Source organism: Pipistrellus hanaki (genome assembly GCF_964339955.1).
Source record: "Pipistrellus hanaki genome assembly, chromosome: 3".
In the NCBI taxonomy this organism is placed as follows: domain Eukaryota; kingdom Metazoa; phylum Chordata; class Mammalia; order Chiroptera; family Vespertilionidae; genus Pipistrellus; species Pipistrellus hanaki.
Genome location: NC_140505.1, coordinates 107,497,323 through 107,515,125, shown reverse-complemented (window position 1 = coordinate 107,515,125; position 17,803 = coordinate 107,497,323). Strand labels below are relative to the sequence as shown.

The 17,803-nt window shown below is 48.2% G+C and overlaps 1 protein-coding gene across 5 annotated transcripts in view; it reads left to right on the top strand.

The window, feature by feature from the left end:
* Window positions 1-5,920: 5,920 nt before the first annotated feature.
* The window catches only part of CRACR2A (calcium release activated channel regulator 2A), a 129,206-nt gene continuing 117,323 nt past the window's right edge, over window positions 5,921-17,803 (top strand). For 2 of the 5 annotated variants that reach the window (XM_084880323.1, XM_084880324.1), the window contains exon 1: window positions 5,921-6,050. The gene's annotated coding sequence lies outside the window, so the exon portion shown is untranslated. The other 3 variants (XM_084880327.1, XM_084880325.1, XM_084880326.1) reach the window with 3 other exon arrangements.

The following is a 17,803-nucleotide window of genomic DNA, read 5'->3' as shown; positions in this document are numbered from 1 at the left end:
TTTTGATGGTGGAAGAAAATATGGAGCCATCCTATAATGTGACAGGCAGCAGTTTGCCTTTGTCCTCACCACACTCAGGAGCAGGTTGGGTCCCCCTAACTCAAGACCTGAACACTTTTTTTTTTTTGGCTTATAATGCCCTCTGTTTTTCTTTTCGATGTTTCATGCTTCCTTATTTATTACATTAATAGCCAGGGTACTGTGGTTGGGTTTTGTGTATATGTGATTACACTCCTGAGGAAGCAAAATTATGAGGAAAATGTTTCTCAAACATTTTATAAACAGGAAAATAGTAAATACAAAACATTAATTTCAACATTCCCAGAGGAGCTAACTTCACCTTTATCACCTCTGTTTTTCTGTACTTTACTCATTGTAGAATCTTTACTTTTTTTTTTTTTTTTTTTTTAATTATTTTTATTTTTTATTTTTATTTTTTTTTTTAGCAAAAGTCATGATAAGGCTTCTACTGTCCTTTAGGAGACATGTTTGATTATATGATGCTTTTTCCCCTCTGCTCTATAAACATGGGATTTAGAGATCTGTGATTGAAAACACAATAAATATTCCATACAAGGCAGCATCTGGTACTCCATCTCTCAGAGACCACCTGCAGAGAGGTGGGGATGCAATGAAATCTTGCATTCAAGGCCAGGAGTAGTCACATCATTACACCTATCATCTTGGGCTATAGTCACCTCATCTGAATACATGGGATTGGCTCTACAACTTGCAGTCTCTTCCAACTCTATGACTGCATCTGAATGGTGAAGTCCATTCTTGCTGCCTTGTCCTGCTTCTGAAGGACTCCATAGAGGAAGTACATGGTTTCATAAATCTCAAGGAAGTCTTATTTTTCAGTAACAGCTAAGAGCCTATAATTGGCCCCTGTAATCTCATTAAAAGAATGCTTTCGCCGAAACCGGTTTGGGTCAGTGGTAGAGTGTCGGTCTGTGGACTGAAAGGTCCCAGGTTCGATTCTGGTCAGGGGCATGTACGTTGGTTGTGGGCACATCCCCGGTAAGGGGTGTGCAAGAGGCAGCTGGTCGATGTTCCTCTCTCATCGATGTTTCCAGCTCTCTATCTCCCTTCCTCTCTGTAAAAAATCAATAAAATATATTTAAAAAAAAAAAAAAAGAAGAATGCTTTCTTCCCATCTAAACCCTCCACATTCAAGAAGGAGAAAGACAACAAGTGTGGATACAGGGCGATTTCCCTCTGCAGTCGCCTGCTCTGGTAGAGTGGCCAGCACGTTAGCCCTCGGACTGTTTGATTTGGCCTTTGCTGGTGAGGCTCTGGGAGGTGGGGCAGAGGCTGCCATCTGGACGGAGCCTGGGAGAGTCAATATTGAAAAGCCTGTTTGTTCTTTTTGGCCTCCACCTGTTGGAAACTCTGCAACCGGAATCACTCAGAAAGGAAGAAGGGACAGCAGAGGAATTCCTGTACTGGAACAGTGAATGTTTTCAGTGTTCCCTTGGGGATAACCCAAGAGAAACTGGCCTTGAATTATAGTTGAGAGCAGCATGTGGGCAAGAAAACAGTCAGAAATGGTACCATGAAGCTTAAAGGGGACTCAGGAAGCACATCTCCTGAAAGCATTTCTGGGCCCTCCAAGCCCTATTGGGTGGCCCCTGCTCTCTACCACAAAGGAGGCAGCAACTCACAGCACGGGTGTCTAAATGCCACTCACCCCAATGATCCACCCAGATGCTCCAACTATTACCTATTTTCCTGTGTCACAGAAAAAAAACAGGGCCGGTCATCTAGGACGTCCATCCACTTTCCTCCCTTGCTCACTCCTCATGTTCACCCATCTGTATCTTCTTCCTCTGGTTTTGGAGATTTGGGGGCTTCCCTCTTGTCCTCTTGCCTCTTCTTGAACCAGAGCCTTAGACCCTACTCACTCCCCATCCCTTCTCTCTTCATCAGATTCTTGACCTCAATCTACAAACATCTTCATGGCTCCTCTGTGCTTCTCTTCTTCCTTTAGCGCCCACACGATTGCCTTCCTTCCCCAGTCAGTCTCCTTGAGAGCAGCCCCTTCTTACTCCTCCATTCCTTCACTTCCCACTCACCCCTGAACCATTGTGTGAAGGCTTCCGGTATTATTCCAAAATAAAAATGAAACACAACAAAATTCCCTGTTCTTAGGCCAGTGAGCTTTGAATTGCATATTCCAGGCTTTATCATATGCATTTACCCTTCATACTCAACTATCATGAATCAGATGCCCGTTACATGTCAAGCATATAGGCCAGGAGAATACAAACAAACAATTAACAAACAAACAAAAAACCCTAATAAAGCCCATGTCCTTTGGATGAAGAGCCCATTAAATTTGCTTTATTTACCTTTTCCTGAAGTCAGTTGTGTTAGGCAGGTACAGGGAATCAAAGGCTAGAAGGATTCTGGGGTGACATGTGAGGTGTGGGTAGGGGGCACCAGAAAGGCTTAGGGCTCCAATGACACACATTTCCTGGTATTGCCAAGACCCTGCCAGGTCTTAGGGCTTGTAGCAGTTATTTGGGGCTTCATTGATGGCACTGTGACAAGCTGCTGGTGGCAGGGTAAGCTAATGTAGCTGGGGAAGGTGACGTGAGTGAGCTGAATTCTGGCCATGTTCCTTCCCAGCTACCTGCCTCTGCCACAGTAATCATCCATTCCCTGGCTGACTCCCTGGAAACCCGAGGTCCCCCTGTTCACAATTATTAAGAATTCAATGAGGAGGTAGCAGAGCATTACACCAGGCAGGAAGCTCTTCTAGTGTTCAACTGCATGGGTCAATGCCCAGGAAGCTGGCCCTGCCGAGCTTTTTATTCATCACCTTGTGGTTGCTCAATAAATGCTCTTTAAATGAGTGTGTTTGGATTTCTCCAGCAACTCTGGATAGGAGTCACTGGGATCCTAGGGAAAGAATAAGTGAATATCCTCCTCCTTACTGAGCTTCAGGCTGCCACCTAGCATGGGGACATCACTGAGTGCCTGCCCTGCCTCAGATTCCTGTATCCATGCATGAGAAGAATCATCTTTGTCCACCTCTTCTTCCTCAATGTGGGCTGAGAGTGAGAGAGGCGCAGCTGGCTTTCTGGCATGCACATGCAGTGATTCTGTGATTCTGGGAAAGAAGTGCCAGGCAAATCAAAGACGTCGCCATAAAACCCAGAAGATGTGGTTGGTGTTTGTAGTGTGCAGTGGTCGGCAAACCATGGCTTGCGAGCCACATGCTCTTTGTCCCCTTGAGTGTTCTAACACCACTTCTTCAAAATAGACTCGCCCAGTCTAAAACCGACTTCTGCACATAGGCCATGAAGTTTCAATTGCACTGAAGTGAGCGCCCACACATGATATTTTGTGGAAGAGCCACACTCAAGGGGCCAAAGAGCCGCATGTGGCTCATGAACCTAGGTTTGCCGACCACTGGTAGTGTGAAATGTCTAGGTGTTCTGAGAGAGCTTGAAGCAGCAATTTCCAACAGATGTGTCATAAGAATTTTTAAAACATGCCATACCTATTTAGTCAGGGCCACTACCTCTTTTCCCTTAGATTGTCAGATAAAAGAATGACAACCGTGAACATAATAGCTGTGGGTGTGAATGAATCAAAATTACAGCTATTTTTTTGTCAGATTGGCAAAAAATATATTGTTCGGTATGCTGCAGAATGTTAGTGATTAGCTTATATTGGAAAAGGTTGAGAATCTCGGGCCTAAAGGTTGAGATGGAAAAGGTTGAGAATCTCGGGCCTAAAGGACCTATGAGTTAGGTGTAGTGAGACCCAGAGCGGCAGAGCGTGTACGGCCCACAATAGGATCCGACAGGAAGCAGAGTTGTGTCTGGGACAAATGCGTGGAGTTCGGTGACAAAAGCAGCCCCTTAGATGGGTCTCAGCCTTTCTGACCCTCTTTACCTCACCTGTCAAATAATACAATTACTAATAACAAAAATATCCAAGAACAGCAAAACTTTAGAATAGGGGTGTCGAACTCAATCAGAGAAGGGGCCAAAATCTAAAATCCAGCCTAAATCGCGGGCCGAATGGTTTACTGAACAGTCATAAACTGACAATGTCATAAACTGACAGCGGAGTGCAGTGATGACAGCGCGGTGCGGGCCACATTGCAAGGCCTGGCAGGCTGGATTTGGCCCGCGGGCCTTGTGTTTGACACATGTGCTTTAGAATATCAATGCACCAGCTACTGTTCTAAATTCTTTAAAGATACATACTCACTTTGATCCTTAGAGCAACCCTGTGATGCATGGACTGTGACTATTCACATGCTGCTTAGGAAGGAAAGTTCAGTTACTTGGCAAGGTCATCACTGACAGCTTGGAGCACCAAGGTTCAAATCCAGGTCTTTGGCCTCCAAAGTGAGTACTTAACCACAAATGTCTCAATCCTTCATGGAACTGTGAGGGGCAAACTAGCGCCAACATGTGGAATTGCTTTAAAAGAGAAAGGCAGATAACAGTATTAATAATACATAATAACAACAGATGGTAGATAACAGTATTAATAATAAGTAATAATAACAGATGGTAGGAGCCTTGGATGCAAGTTGATCTCCCAGCCTCCGTTTTTTCCTCTGTAAAATGGGAGCGGGTAGGTTTTTCAACAGATACTCTCTAAGATCTTTTCCAATTCTCAAGTTCTGATATGAAAAATGTTCCGTTCCTGCTGCAGGCTGAGAGAAAGGGAAGCATCCAGTGCAGCCTGTTTCGCTCCCCAGAAAGCCAGCCCTCAAACTTGTGTGCTTGAGCAACATCAAGGCAACCCACCCTGACCGTGGGGCCTAGGCAGGCAAACATACCCCAGAACTGGAACGGAAAGACCAATGCATAGGGCTGGGCAGCAGGTGCAAGGCTGGGGAGGTGGCCCGACATCCTCCTGAAACTCAGTGGGAAGGGGGTCTGGTGCATCCCTTCTCCCCAGCGGGTGGGTTGGGGCAGGTGGTGGGCTTCAAGGAGAGGAAAGGATACCACACAGGTTTATGACAGCTGCTTCGTGTTTATTTCTGCCCCTCCAGGAATGGGGCTAAGTGTGGAGGGTGAGGAAGAGGAAGAGGGAGAGGAAGGCGGTCTAATATATATGCACCAGCATAAGAAAGATAGGCTCACCCAGAAGGGGCTGGGCTCCTCTGTGGGGGCCAGTGTCTGCGGAAGGATTCACTGAGAACACATTTCAGCGGGGCCTGGAGGGATGAGTACTATTTCAACAGGCAGAGAAGAAAGGGGCAGGGCATTTCAGGCAAAGCAAGAACTTCCAGCAGCCGGGGTGTGGCAGCAGCCTGTGCTCCTAGAGCAGGGGTGCCTGTGTTTGGGGGACTCTGGTGAGGCTGAAGAGTTAGATTGTGGCCAGAGAGTGGGCATGGAGGGCCTTGTGTGCTAGGCTGAGGGTTCTCCTTCAGCCTGATCGCTTTGGGAGGCCTTTGAAGACTTATTTAAAGCTTTATTAAACATATGCATAGGATGATTTTTTTTTTTTATACAAGCATTCATGCCAGCAGAAGAGCATACAGAAGAGACAGAAAAGTATAAGGACAAGATCCCCCAAATTAACAGCTGGAGTGGACCTGGCCGCTGCAGGTTTTCAGGGAAGCATACCCCTACCTCTCTCCAGGGTCCCTCGAGGTTCCAGAAGATTCCCCTCCTTTAAAGAAATGCGGGGCCCTGCAACCTGTTAACATTCTATAATCATGGCAAAGGGCCTCGTGGGACTGGGGAACAGAGGGGCCCAGGCAGCCCCAGGAGTCCAGCAGGCTAAGTCAGCCGCAGCCCCAGCCCCGCCCCCAGGCTCCCTGGCTCTCTGAGGTCTCTCCTGTGGGCCGACCCCAACGCACCACGCGCAGATCTGGAGGGCGCCCCGGGGTGGCGGCCAGCCAGCAGCGCGGGCTCCTGGCACCGCCTCCATCTGCGCTGCAGGGGACGAGTCAGCCCGCGCGGTTCTGGGCGGAGAGAGTCCCAGGGAGCAGGCGGCTACCGGACAGCTGTGAGCCCAGCGGTGGCGGCAGCAGCGAGGAGGGAAGCGGCGACTCCTGAGTTCGAGGTACAGAGGTAGGGTGTTGACTAGGTCACCAGGAGAGCGCTTCCCACCCCTTCTGCCTGGTGCAGCCCCGGAGGAAGGTGCTTCCTGCCCGCTGGCCCGCGGCAGCCAAGTGAGCATGTGTGTGCAGCACATGGGGTTCCCGGGAGGGCTGCTTCAGAGGGAACAGTTGAGTGCCCAACCCCTATTCCCAGGCCTACCCTGGCCCTTGTTCCCCTCCCTTAGACAACCCTGTCACCCAGAACCTGAAGGGACTGGAGGAGGGCTGAGGAGCAGTGGGGCTGAGATCAGGGAGGGACCTCAGGGGTCCTTTTGCCACATCCAGCCTCTTCATGTTACAGAGTGAAGTGACTGGCCCAGGGTCTCAGTTCCAGAAACCACTCATAGGGCAGTGCTGCTAGGAGCTCCTGCCACCTGGCTCCGGACAGCAGCACAGCTGCTGCCACGTGTAGAAACAAAGACCTGGGAGAGATAAAGTCAGAAAGAGACAGAAAGAGAGCCTCCCAGCACAGAGGAAGAAGGTCAGGAAATGGGCTGCTACTGGGGCTGTACTTCCTCCCCTGTCCGTTGTGCTGTGGTCTGGCGTGTGACTCAGCCGCCTGCTGACTCTGGCCCAGGTGTGTGTGAGTGTGTATGTGTATGCGTACATGTGAGTGTGTGCGCAGGTATGCACGGGGATGCGGTGAATCTACCTGAGCAGGTGGAAAGCCCTCTAAAACTGTGTATATCTGTCCACGTACTCACAAGGAACTTGCTGGGAACCAGCCCTGTGTTTGGCTCTGAGGAAGATACCAGGAATCCCACATGGATTAGCTTTGTGTTACTCCAGAGGGCAGAAAGGGCCTACGGAGGAGTCTCTAGGGGAGAAGGGAGTTCAAGAGGAAGAACCTGACTCATGAGGTAGTGAGTTCCCTGTCTCTGGAAAAAACCAGCCCATAACAGAGAGTTTTCTTATCAAGGATATGGGCACAGGGATATGAAACTAGGACAGGTTACTCCATATAGACCCCGGATTTTAGTTTGAGGGTCCAGGGGTCATGCCCCTTTTTAGGTAAAATCACCAAGCATGACCTCATTGGGTGCTTTCCTGTAAGAACTACTCTGCATATTTTTGGGTGACAACTGGGAGGCTTCGCAGGCGACCCCTGAAGTCCCTTCCCCTCTCAGTGCTCTACTAGAAGTGTGATGCATGCCATGAGTCTAGGGGACTTTGGAGGAGGCAGGCCACTTCTGGAAGGAGTGGATCAGGATGGCATTTCGGAGGTGGCTGTGCCTCAAGGAGGAGGGTTGGTCTGGGCATTTCTGGGGCAGGGAAGCCTGTGCAGACTCATGGAGGTGGGGTGTGTCTGGGGACAAGGGAAGATGTCATGGAGATGTGGTGAGGAATGTTGGTTGGAGTTTTTAGAATTGTGATGAGGAATGGTGGAAGGCCTGCAGCATTAGGCTATGGAACTTGAGCTTCATTCCTAGGTCTGGGGCCTTTGATGGGAAGGGCTGGATTCAGAAGAACTTGGTGCTTGTCAGCAATATTTGGGAAGCACTAACAGTGAAGGAAGCTTGGGAGGAGAAGTGGGAAGGAGAAGGTTGCAGTGACCATGTGTGGCTGCATAGAGCTGTTGAGAATGGAGAGAATGGGGCTTGACCAGAGACATTGCTAAAGGAAATCTGTGTGTCATGGAGAAATAGGCCAGGGCCTGTAGTAGGGCATTATCACATATGATCTTACCCAACAACCTTGTGAGAAGATTATTGTCTGTAGGAATTTTGTAGAGGAGGAGACTGAGAGTTAGAGGTTAAACAACTTGTCCAAGGTCACACAGCAAATAAGTGGTGGGACAGGGATTTGATTCGAACCCGGAGACAGATGGAACAGATCCAATCTGGTAGCTGAGTAAATACATGTCAGAGACCAGAGCAGGAGAGGCGACCTCGATGATGGAGATTTGGGTTTCAGTGCTGGGTTCCAGATTTGGGTTCCAGGAGTGGGGTCAGGTTTGGTGGGTGATTGCATGTGTGGAAGCCTGTGATGGAAGCATGTATGGAGGTGGGGGCTACAGTGTCCATCTGTTCTACACCCCCTGACTTGAGGCTCCTTGTTGTGAATTCCCTGAGCATGCTCTCAGAACCTGTAGGCTGCTGGGCTGTTGGAAGGCACTGGGAGAAGTTGTGCTGCGGGAGGTTGGTAGGGGATCCCCTGGGATCTGGCAAGTCAGTCACTGAATTCACATCACTCCCTTGCTTTTCTCCCACCAGGAACAATGGTGTGTTCTGTCTCAGAGCACATGGGACTGGGGCATTTGCCATGACTCACTGGGCTAGAATTAGTTGAGATTATCATGCTGCCTTCTTCTTGATTCTCTCCTGTGTTTGACCTCCAAAAAAATGGTTATAGGGATCCTAAAGATGTAGTTGCAGACTATTGTGGAATTCCACAAGTGCAGTCACATGCCATGGTATCTGGTGATCTAGGGACCAGCCTGCCCTATTTTTCGGATGGGGAAACTGAGGTGTCAGGAAATCATGGTCCTTTGCCAATGGCAGAGTGAGTGGCAGAGAGGAGACCAGACCTTTGGGCTCATGACTCTCAGGTTTTGCTCTCACCATGGCTATGAGGAGAAGCAGCTGCTTGGAGAGTAGCTTCCAGCATCCTCCATAGTAAAATAGCCACTGGGGCGATTTTTAGAAATAGGCTTCAGCATTTGATGGATCATTACAAGCTGTTATTCTTTTTTTTTCTCCCTTAAAAACACCAAGTCACAAAATGCCACATTATTTCTACTCATCCATCTAGTGGTCCAGTAACTTCTTTGACATCTCAAATTGTTTACTTTCTCTAAGTAAGAGAACTTTGGTAAGGCATGGTGAAGTGTCCCGTCACTTGTGCAGGGTCAGTGCCCGAAGGTGCCTGTGGGCACTGCTGGCAGCCTAAGGCGCTGGCAGGGAAAGCCAGAAAGGAGAGGATGGCTGTGGGAGAAGAGGAAGGAGAGGGAGTGGCAAAATGAAGAGAAAAACGAAAAACTGAGTTGATGGCCCAGACACCTCAGTGGCAGGGGCAGAACAGTCTTGGGGACATATACTTTGAAAACCTGGCTCCCCAATACTCAGAGAGGCAGAAAAAAAGACAAGCTAGTCAGCCTTAGAATTTATTGTGCAACTGTTCACAATAACTTGAGAGAGAAAGGAAGAGCCAATAAGTTAATAATGATGCTGGGACAGCAGGCACAAGCCGGGATGTCCAGCGTACACTAGTCATCCTCAGGACAACCCATGCACATTAAATGCCAGACATGAGCTTGTTTGTGTAAGCTTCACCACAACCCAGCCAAGTAGGCCCTGCTATCATTCCCATTTTACAGAAAAATTAATGGAGAAACAGAGAGGCAAGTATAATGCCCACTAATAAATGGAGGAAGCAGGATTTGAAACCAGGCAGTTTGGCTCTGCCAGTGCCCATGCCTTCAGTGTCACTCCCCTCAACTGCCTTCTTTAAAACCAGCAGTGACCTTTTTGGGTCTTTGTTTCCCACTGAAAGCTGTTCTCAGTGGCCAATTTAGCATGGCTGCATCTGCATAAAAAATGAGTTTGTGGTTGAGGCCGAGGTGCTGGGGTGGGCTGGGGGAAGCGCTCTGTAGGTTTTATCCTCTACAGACTGTACCTTGTTCAAACCAGCCTTGACCACAGGTCTGCTTCATTCTTTCCTTGTACCCACTCTGCCCTTTCAGACTAAGTCAATGGACCAATGGACCGGGTTGGACATAAGAAGGCTCTCCAGAAGGCCATTGCTGGGATGGGTTCTGGAAGGCCCTCGTCTGCCTGGGTGACTCGAGGGATCGCTGGCTGATGGACAGTTTTGCATGCAGGGTCTCTCTTCCTTGAGGAATATGGGATTTTCTTTTGTGACAGATTCTTCTGGGGACAGTGCATTCCCTTCTTCAGTCTGTTTTGGCTCCCAGCCCGGGCTTTCTCTGAACGTCAGCAGGGTTCTTTCTTACCCAGTCTGCCTGAAGACACATCCGGAATGGGCTGGCTCAGGGAGGCATTTACCGGGGCAGAGCCTGACCCTGGGTGATGCTCCAGCCGTTCTAGGAGATGCAGGGAGGTCGGAGCAGACAGGCTTTAAGGGCCTCTGTCCCCAGTGAACATGCTCTGGTGACCCCTTATGCCTTTCCCAGGGCTGGGCAAAACGTGTGGCTGGGCCTGAGAACTTGTGGGAGGGTGGGAACTGTGCCTCATGCAAGAGAGTTCTGGTGGGGGGAGAAGGGGGCTGGATTGGCACAACACCCAGCCCTCTGCTCTTAGCGCTCTGCTGGGTCTGTGCAGTTCTGTGCCCTGCTGGGCTTAGGAAAGGTGACAGGGTGAGACTTTAGCACACATGTTGTGGATGTGCCAAGACCTTCCTTCACTCCCTTTTAAACTCACAATAGCACGGGGGAAGTAGGAAGGTGGCTACAGCGGCTCAATTACCAGTTCAGACAAGAAGGATATCTCTTATTACCTGGGCGATTGGTTTATTTTAACTTTATTTGCTTTGGTGATTACTTGGTGTTGAGCTCCAGGATTTGCAACTGGTCTGAGTTTTCCTGGTAAAAGCATGCTGGTCTGCCACAGTGAATCTACATGAACGCACACATTGCCACTGGTGTGGAAGGTCAGGTCAATGCTGACGTGGGAGGGAGACCAACTTCCTGCAGCTCCACCCTGGTCACACACGGAACCTCAGGGCCTCTATTCCCATGGCACTTTGAGGCTGATGCACAGAATACCAGGCACAGCTGAGAGCTTGGCACAAACAAACTCAATCCTCAGCACAGCCTTGTGGGATAGGCACTATTATTATCATTCTCCCCACTTTAGAGAAGAGGCTCCTAGGGGTAGAGTCCATGCTGAAGGTCAATCAGCTATTAAGAGCCTGAGCTGGAATTTGAACTCAGGCAGTCTGGCCCCAGGGGCCAAGTCCTCAACCATTCCTCAGCCGGCCCCTCTGAATGCTGAGGTCAGGGCCCAACTCGGTAGCCATTCATGTGTCCTCAAGGATTCACCCTATAAATCTGAGTTTCTTCCTTCATTGAAGTGGGGACCTGACAATTCATCTCAGGTGAGCATGTGGGTGTGAACAGACATCACGGTGAAGGCTTACCCTGTCTGGTCAGGCTAAGTGGCTTTATCTGTTGAAAGTTGGCTCCTGAGTTCTGTAGCTTGGGGTCCAACTTTCCCTAGCTGGTCCTGTCAGCATGGCAGTCTTGGACTGAAACTCCCCAGAGGGCCAGGATGGAGTCTCACCTAGTCGTTGCTCACTGTACAGCTCAGGTTCCCAGGGGACCAGGTTTACAAAGAGGTGTAATGCCTTCAGCCACCATTTACAGTTCCTGTGGAGGGATGATCTGAAAAGATAACCAATGCTGCTCCAGTTTACTGACAAACAGAGTCAAGGACATTTCTTGTAGCTTCACAGAGGAGGTGGGATTTGAGCTAGATCCAGGATTGGCAGACTGGACAGGCAGAGGGCAAAGTGGAAGCCCTGAAGGCAGGGTGTGTGACAGCACAGAGCACAGCACACAGCGTGCTGGTGGGGCAAGAGAGTCCTTGCTTGGAGGGTCTGTGTCCAGCCTCCAGGGGCTTTCAGTGACCGGGAAGTGGGGGACGATCGGCTGGGGAATGCTGTTGGGCTGCAATGTGGTCAGGCCCAGGCACGGACATTTGCAGCCGTAGTGCCCTGAGGCATAGGGATAGCTCTTACTCCCTTGGCGGGAGGTCCCAGGTTGGCATGCCCTTCTGGACACATGAATGACTCAGAGAGGTCCTGGCAGAGGGGCTACACTTGTCTTCAGCCAGGGCTTTGTTTTTCTGTGGAGGAGGAGGAGGTAGTCTGTCAAAGCCACTCTCTCTATAGCCTGTGCAGGAGTGAAAGTTGGAGGCTTTCCTCCGGAAGGCAAGGGTTTTCTCAACACAGAGCAGCCACCGTCTCCCCGCCATCCCCTGCCACCCCATCCCAATGGGAACACTGAGAGGGTGGTGGGAACTTGGTCCTTGGAAGTTTCATCTGAAGTGTGGTCAGAAATTAGTATCCGAGGTACCATAAGGAAAGACAAATTGTTCTGCATCAGCATCTCAAGGTCTTTCTCTGGTGTCCTGGTCTGTGGCGACTTTTGGTTTTCAGACTTCCGGGAGCTTGAATCAGATGGATGGCCTGGGGAGGGATCAGTCAGCTTGGTGCCATGAAATGTTGACTTAACAACCTTTGGGATGGTGTCTGGGTGTACCGACCCTGCCTTCCCTAAACCCCATAGATGGAAGGTGATTCCAACTCTCCTTTACACTATTTTTATTTTAGTGTCTAAAGTGGCCTGAGAATTCAGTTTTAGGGTGTTGTTTGTTTTTTTAATTTCTTTTGTAATTGTCTTTTTTATTAGAGTAAAATATATATTACATAAAATTTACAACTTCTAAGTGTACAGTAAGAACATTCACAGTGTTGTGCAGCCACCACCACGGTCTCCAGAGCTTCCTTTTATCCTCCCAGCTAACGGGGTTTGATGTTTATTCTGGCTCCAAGGAGTACCACCATCTCGCTGTCTCAGCGCCCTTAGGCACAGTGAGGCTCTCTCTAATTGGGACATCTTCTTGCTTCTGATTCTTATTGCTTTTTGGTTTTTTAATCTCCGCTTCAGCCAAGGGAATTTCTGTGAGTCTGCCCTCCTTTGGGCTGGGTTCTGTGCTAAGCACTTTGTACATTTCTCCCAGCAGTCCTCTAGGTGGTTATTATCGCCCACCCTTTCCCCAGGAGGAAGCAGCACCAGAAATATAACAGGCCGTAGCAATTTCAGAGCCCGGGTTGGATTCTGGACTCTCCAGTCTTTCTTCCTTCATCTGGATGGGAATGTTCTTGCATAGCATCAAGTACATCCAACCCTGCCTCACATTGGTGTGTATTCTGGAAGGTTTCTAGAAACTGCATGGATTTGGGGATGTATTATATGAACCTTCTTCCATTAGGATTCTTAATTGGAACCGTTAGCCAGAAAGGATTTGCTTGAAAATAGCTTAATTACATACCATAGAAAAACAGCTAATGGAATTTGCCAAACTACTAAATTAAGCTTTTCAACTAATTACACATGTACTGTAGAAGTGTGCCTTAGCCTTGACCATGGTCCTTCCTCAGGGAAAGAGATGTGAATGTCCTCTAGCTAGCAGGGGTTTGGTGACCGTGCCAGTTCTTATTCTTGATGGTGATCACGTATGCTTTTCTGTCCCTCTGGAGTCTTGCTGGGGCTTGACCCTGCATTTTCACAGGGCAAAGCAGCTTACTCCAAGGGTGTGATTGCCCGGGTTGCAAATAATGCTAAGTGCATTTCTGCTTCTCAGCAGGCTTTCTCCTAGCATTTATCTCCTGCAGTGTGTCTCTGGCGCATTTCCTAACAGGGTTTGGTGTTCACCCTGGAAGAGGGGGGTTAGAATCAGATGGATGGCCTGGAGAAGGATCAATAAGTATCTGTTGATCCATTTTGTTTTATGAGAGTGTTTTGCTTTGTTGTTTTGTCTGGCATCACCCTTCAATAAAACCACATTGATATCCCCTAAAGTATCAGACCTCATTACCCTCCTTATGGACTGCACTGGCCCCTGCTGTGTCCCCTCTACTCAGATTTTTGGGGTTTGCTTTGGTTTGTGACTTGGGGTTCCAGCTTCAGTAGATGTGGCTTCATTCTGGAAGTGAAGTCAGCACCCAGCAGACTCACATGGCCCCATGCATAATAAGATAATTCATTGAGTCCCACCATGTGCCAGGCAGTTTCTCATCTAGAAGTTAGCATTTCCATTTTACAGACAAGGAAACGGAGGCTCAGGGAGTTTATAGAATTGTCTGAGTTCACACCTACATCACAGACATCTCATCTGTGCCGTTGACCCCGCTGAACCAGACTGGCTCCCTACCAGGGCTAACCCCTCGGGCTGTGGGGTCTGCTGGATAACAGAACTGTGAAATGGGAACAGAATTTCTTGACTCCAATTAGGCCAGCTTCCCCAGGCTCAGACCAGTCGGACTACAGGGGTGGGCCAACTATAATTAAAAAACAATCTGCTATGAAACTTCTTAAGGAATGCAGTGAACCACAGCTTGAGTCAGAAACAGACACAAGAAAGAATTTCTAAGTGAAATGAATGTTAATTAAAAAAATTACTAGGCCTTCATTATGTATTCACACGTTGCAAACAAAAATTTTTAAGAAAACACCCAAGCGCCATTTACTGGAGTTAGAAATAGAATAAAAAGCTCTGCTTTGTACTGGATAGCAATCATATTATACCACATACCACATCTGAATTTTCTGATTTATTGGTATATCAATGTGCTTTTAATAAAGGGTGATGCCAGACAAAACAAAACAAAACAAAACAAAACACCCTCATAAAACAAAATGGATCAACAGATACTTATTGAGCTCACTGTTTCTTTCTCAGATTGCATCTACTATGCTATGAAGTCTATCCATAGTTTGTAATTTCAGTTATTTAGTTTTTATTTCTAAAAATTCCCTTTGGCTTTGAATGGTGTGTTCAGTGGTTAGAGCGTCGGCCCTCATACCAGTGAGTCTTGGGTTCAATTCCCGGTCAAGGACAGGCACCTTGGTTGCAGGTTCACTCCTTGCTCCAGGTCAGTGCATGTGAGGCAGACAGCCAGCCAATATGGCTCTCACACATCAATGTTTCTCTCTATCCTCCCTCCTTCTCATCCCCTTTCACTATCTTTGAAAAAGCAATGGAAAAAAATATTCTTAACCGAAAAAAAAAAAAAAAATCCTCTTTGGTTCATTTTTAAAAAATTTTCTTTATTATTCTTTATGATTTTTTTTTTGTTCCCTGCACATACTTGCAAACTAGTCTTTAACTATAATTAATAATATAGTCATTATTATAGTCAGACCTGGACATTCCATTATCTGAAGAGTCCCTAGTCAGTGAATTCTTTCCTTTCTCACCAGCTTTTTGAAATATGGTTTTTAAATATTTTATTCAAGATTTTTAGTGTTGTTCAGTGGTAGGGTCAATCTAAGTGCTTAGCCTGCCATACTGCTAGAAATAAAAGTCTAGCATATTTATTTAAAATTGATAAAATGATGAGAGGGAAAAGTAATGGAGGTTGGCCTTTGGGACCTAGAATTACCACTCTGTGCTAAAGGCATTTTCTGAAGGCCCCGAACAGTGCATGAGGTGCCTTGATGAGAAGCTGCTCACAGTGCGCTTGCCCGCCAGTGTGGTGGGGCTCGGCCTACGCGGCACCCACCCCCAGAGTATGTTAGTGTCCTGCAGGATGCCGCCTCTACTCTTTTCCTCCTACTCAGCCTTAATACTGTCTATGCTTCAACCATCACATTGATGCTGGTGAGCCCCAAACCTATGCATCTAGCCCTGACCTAACCCCTGAGCACCAGGTCCCCATTTCTCCTTCCATATTGAAGTGTTTACATATCTATGTCCCACAGACACTTCAGTCTTCACACTTCCCAAGTAGAACCAAGTGTCTTCCCTGCCAATCTTGTCCCAATCTGGCTGACCAGTTTCACCATGGACCTCACCTCCGAAGTTAGAAGCCCTGGAGTCATCCTGGGTACCTCTGCCAGCTCTGTGTGCCATGTCCAACTGTTATCTCACTCTGTCTCTTGACCCTAGGCAGGTTACTCCTTTCTCTGCACTGCCACATCTAGCACAGCCCCTGTTGCTGGTCTGACCCATCACCTGCCTCTTCCCTGGGTTCCCTCCTTCTAGCTTCTCCCTGCTGGGATCCATTCCTAGCATTAACGCCAGTCAGGATCTCATCCCAATCGTGCCACATCCTGCCTCACTTCCACCTTTCACCCCAACGCCTGTAAATAAAGCCCATCTTCCTTAGATGATATGTAAGGTTCCTCACATCTACCCCACTTCTCTCCTTTCCCCACCATTTATATTCCTCTGAATGTGCCATCTCTTCTCATTGTGTGTTTATAGTGCTGAGCAGGGGTTTTCAAACATAAGTGGGCATCAGAATCATGTGCAAGCTTCGTTCGTTAGAACACAAAATGCTGGACTTCACCCCCAGACGTTTAAATTTGGTGAGTCAGAAATGGAGCCCAAAGTCTGAATTTGTAACAAGTCCCAGTGGTGGCTGCTTCTGGCAGTAAATATGAGAACCACCAGTGTGAAGTGGTAATGAGAGTGAGCCCAGGTTACATTTCACTCCCTGTATCATGTAACCTCTCCATGCCTCAGTTTACTTTTCCATGGGAGAGGATTCAATGAGTTAATACTCAGAAGGTACTAAACACAGTGCCTGCTTCATCATAAATGCTCAGGAAATGTTAGCTGCCAGCATTGTTTATTATTATTTATATTACTAGAGGCCTGGTGCACGAAATTCGTGCATGAGGGGTGGTTCCCTTCAGCCCAGCCTACACCTTCTCTAATCCAAGACCCCTCGGGAGATATCCAACTGCCGGTTTAGGCCCGATCCCTCTGACCGGCAGTCAGACATCCCTCTCACAATCCTGGATTGCTGGCTCCTAATCGCTCACCTGCCTGCATGCCTGGTTGTCCTTAACTGCCACCCCCTGCTGGCCTGATCACCCCTCACTGTCTCTGTGTGCTGGCCTGAACACTCTTAATTGCCCCCCCCCCCCCACTGATGGCCAGGTTGCCCCCAACAGCCCCCTCTCTGCTGACCTGGTTGCCCCCAACTCCCCCCCTCTGCCAGCCTGGTTGTCCTTAACTGTCCCCCTTGATGGCCTGGCCACACCACACAGCTTGCTGTTCAGTCATTTGGTCATCCCTCACTAACTCCCCTGCTGTTCAGTCATTTGGTCACCCCTAACTGATCCCCCTGCCAGCCTGGTCGCCCCACACAGCCTGGTTGTTCAGTCATTTGGTCACCCCTCACTAACTCCCCTGCTGTTCAGTCTTTTTTTAAAAAAATATATTTTATTGATTTTCTTACACAGAGGAAGGGAGAAAGACAGAGAGTTAGAAACATTGATGAGAGAGCAACATCGATCAGCTGCCTCCTGCACACCTCCCACTGGGGATGCGCCCGCAACCAAGGTACATGCCCTTGACTGGAATTGAACCTGGGACCCTTCAATCCTCAGGCCAATGCTCTATCCACCGAGCCAAATTGGTTTCAGCATGCTGTTCAGTCTTTTGGTCGCCTCTAACTGACCCCCCTGACAGCATGGTCGCCCCATGCAGCCTGCTTGTTCAGTCATTTGGTTGTCCTCACTAACCTCCCTGCTGGCCTGGTCATAAGCAGCCATCTTGTGAGGGCGTGAGGGTTGATTTGCATATCACTTCTTTATTATATAGGATTGTTCACATTCTTGATGATAGTTGTCTGCCCCTCACTCTTTTCTGCTCACAATCTTCTAATTTCTTTGCTGAGGCACTAAAACACTGTTCCTTGCCACCTCATTTGGCCGCCCTGCTCTCCTTGACCTCTCCTCTTGTTCACATACTCCAGTGTGCTTACCCTGACCAAGGTGCTCCCCTCCTTACCTTGAGTGATCTCCTCCATGGTGCACTCTCTATGGCTGTCTGGTACATCACAGGGACTCCAAAATGTGAATTAAATGACTGACTTGGCTTCTATTATAGAATTGAATATTGTATTGAAAATATAGTAAAATGTGCCCAATCTGGGCAAAGAACTGAATGCAAAGGAAAAGTAAAGAGAAAAGAATTATGTGAACATTTGGGAATGTTGTATTCAGGATAGTGGGATTATGTTTCAGGA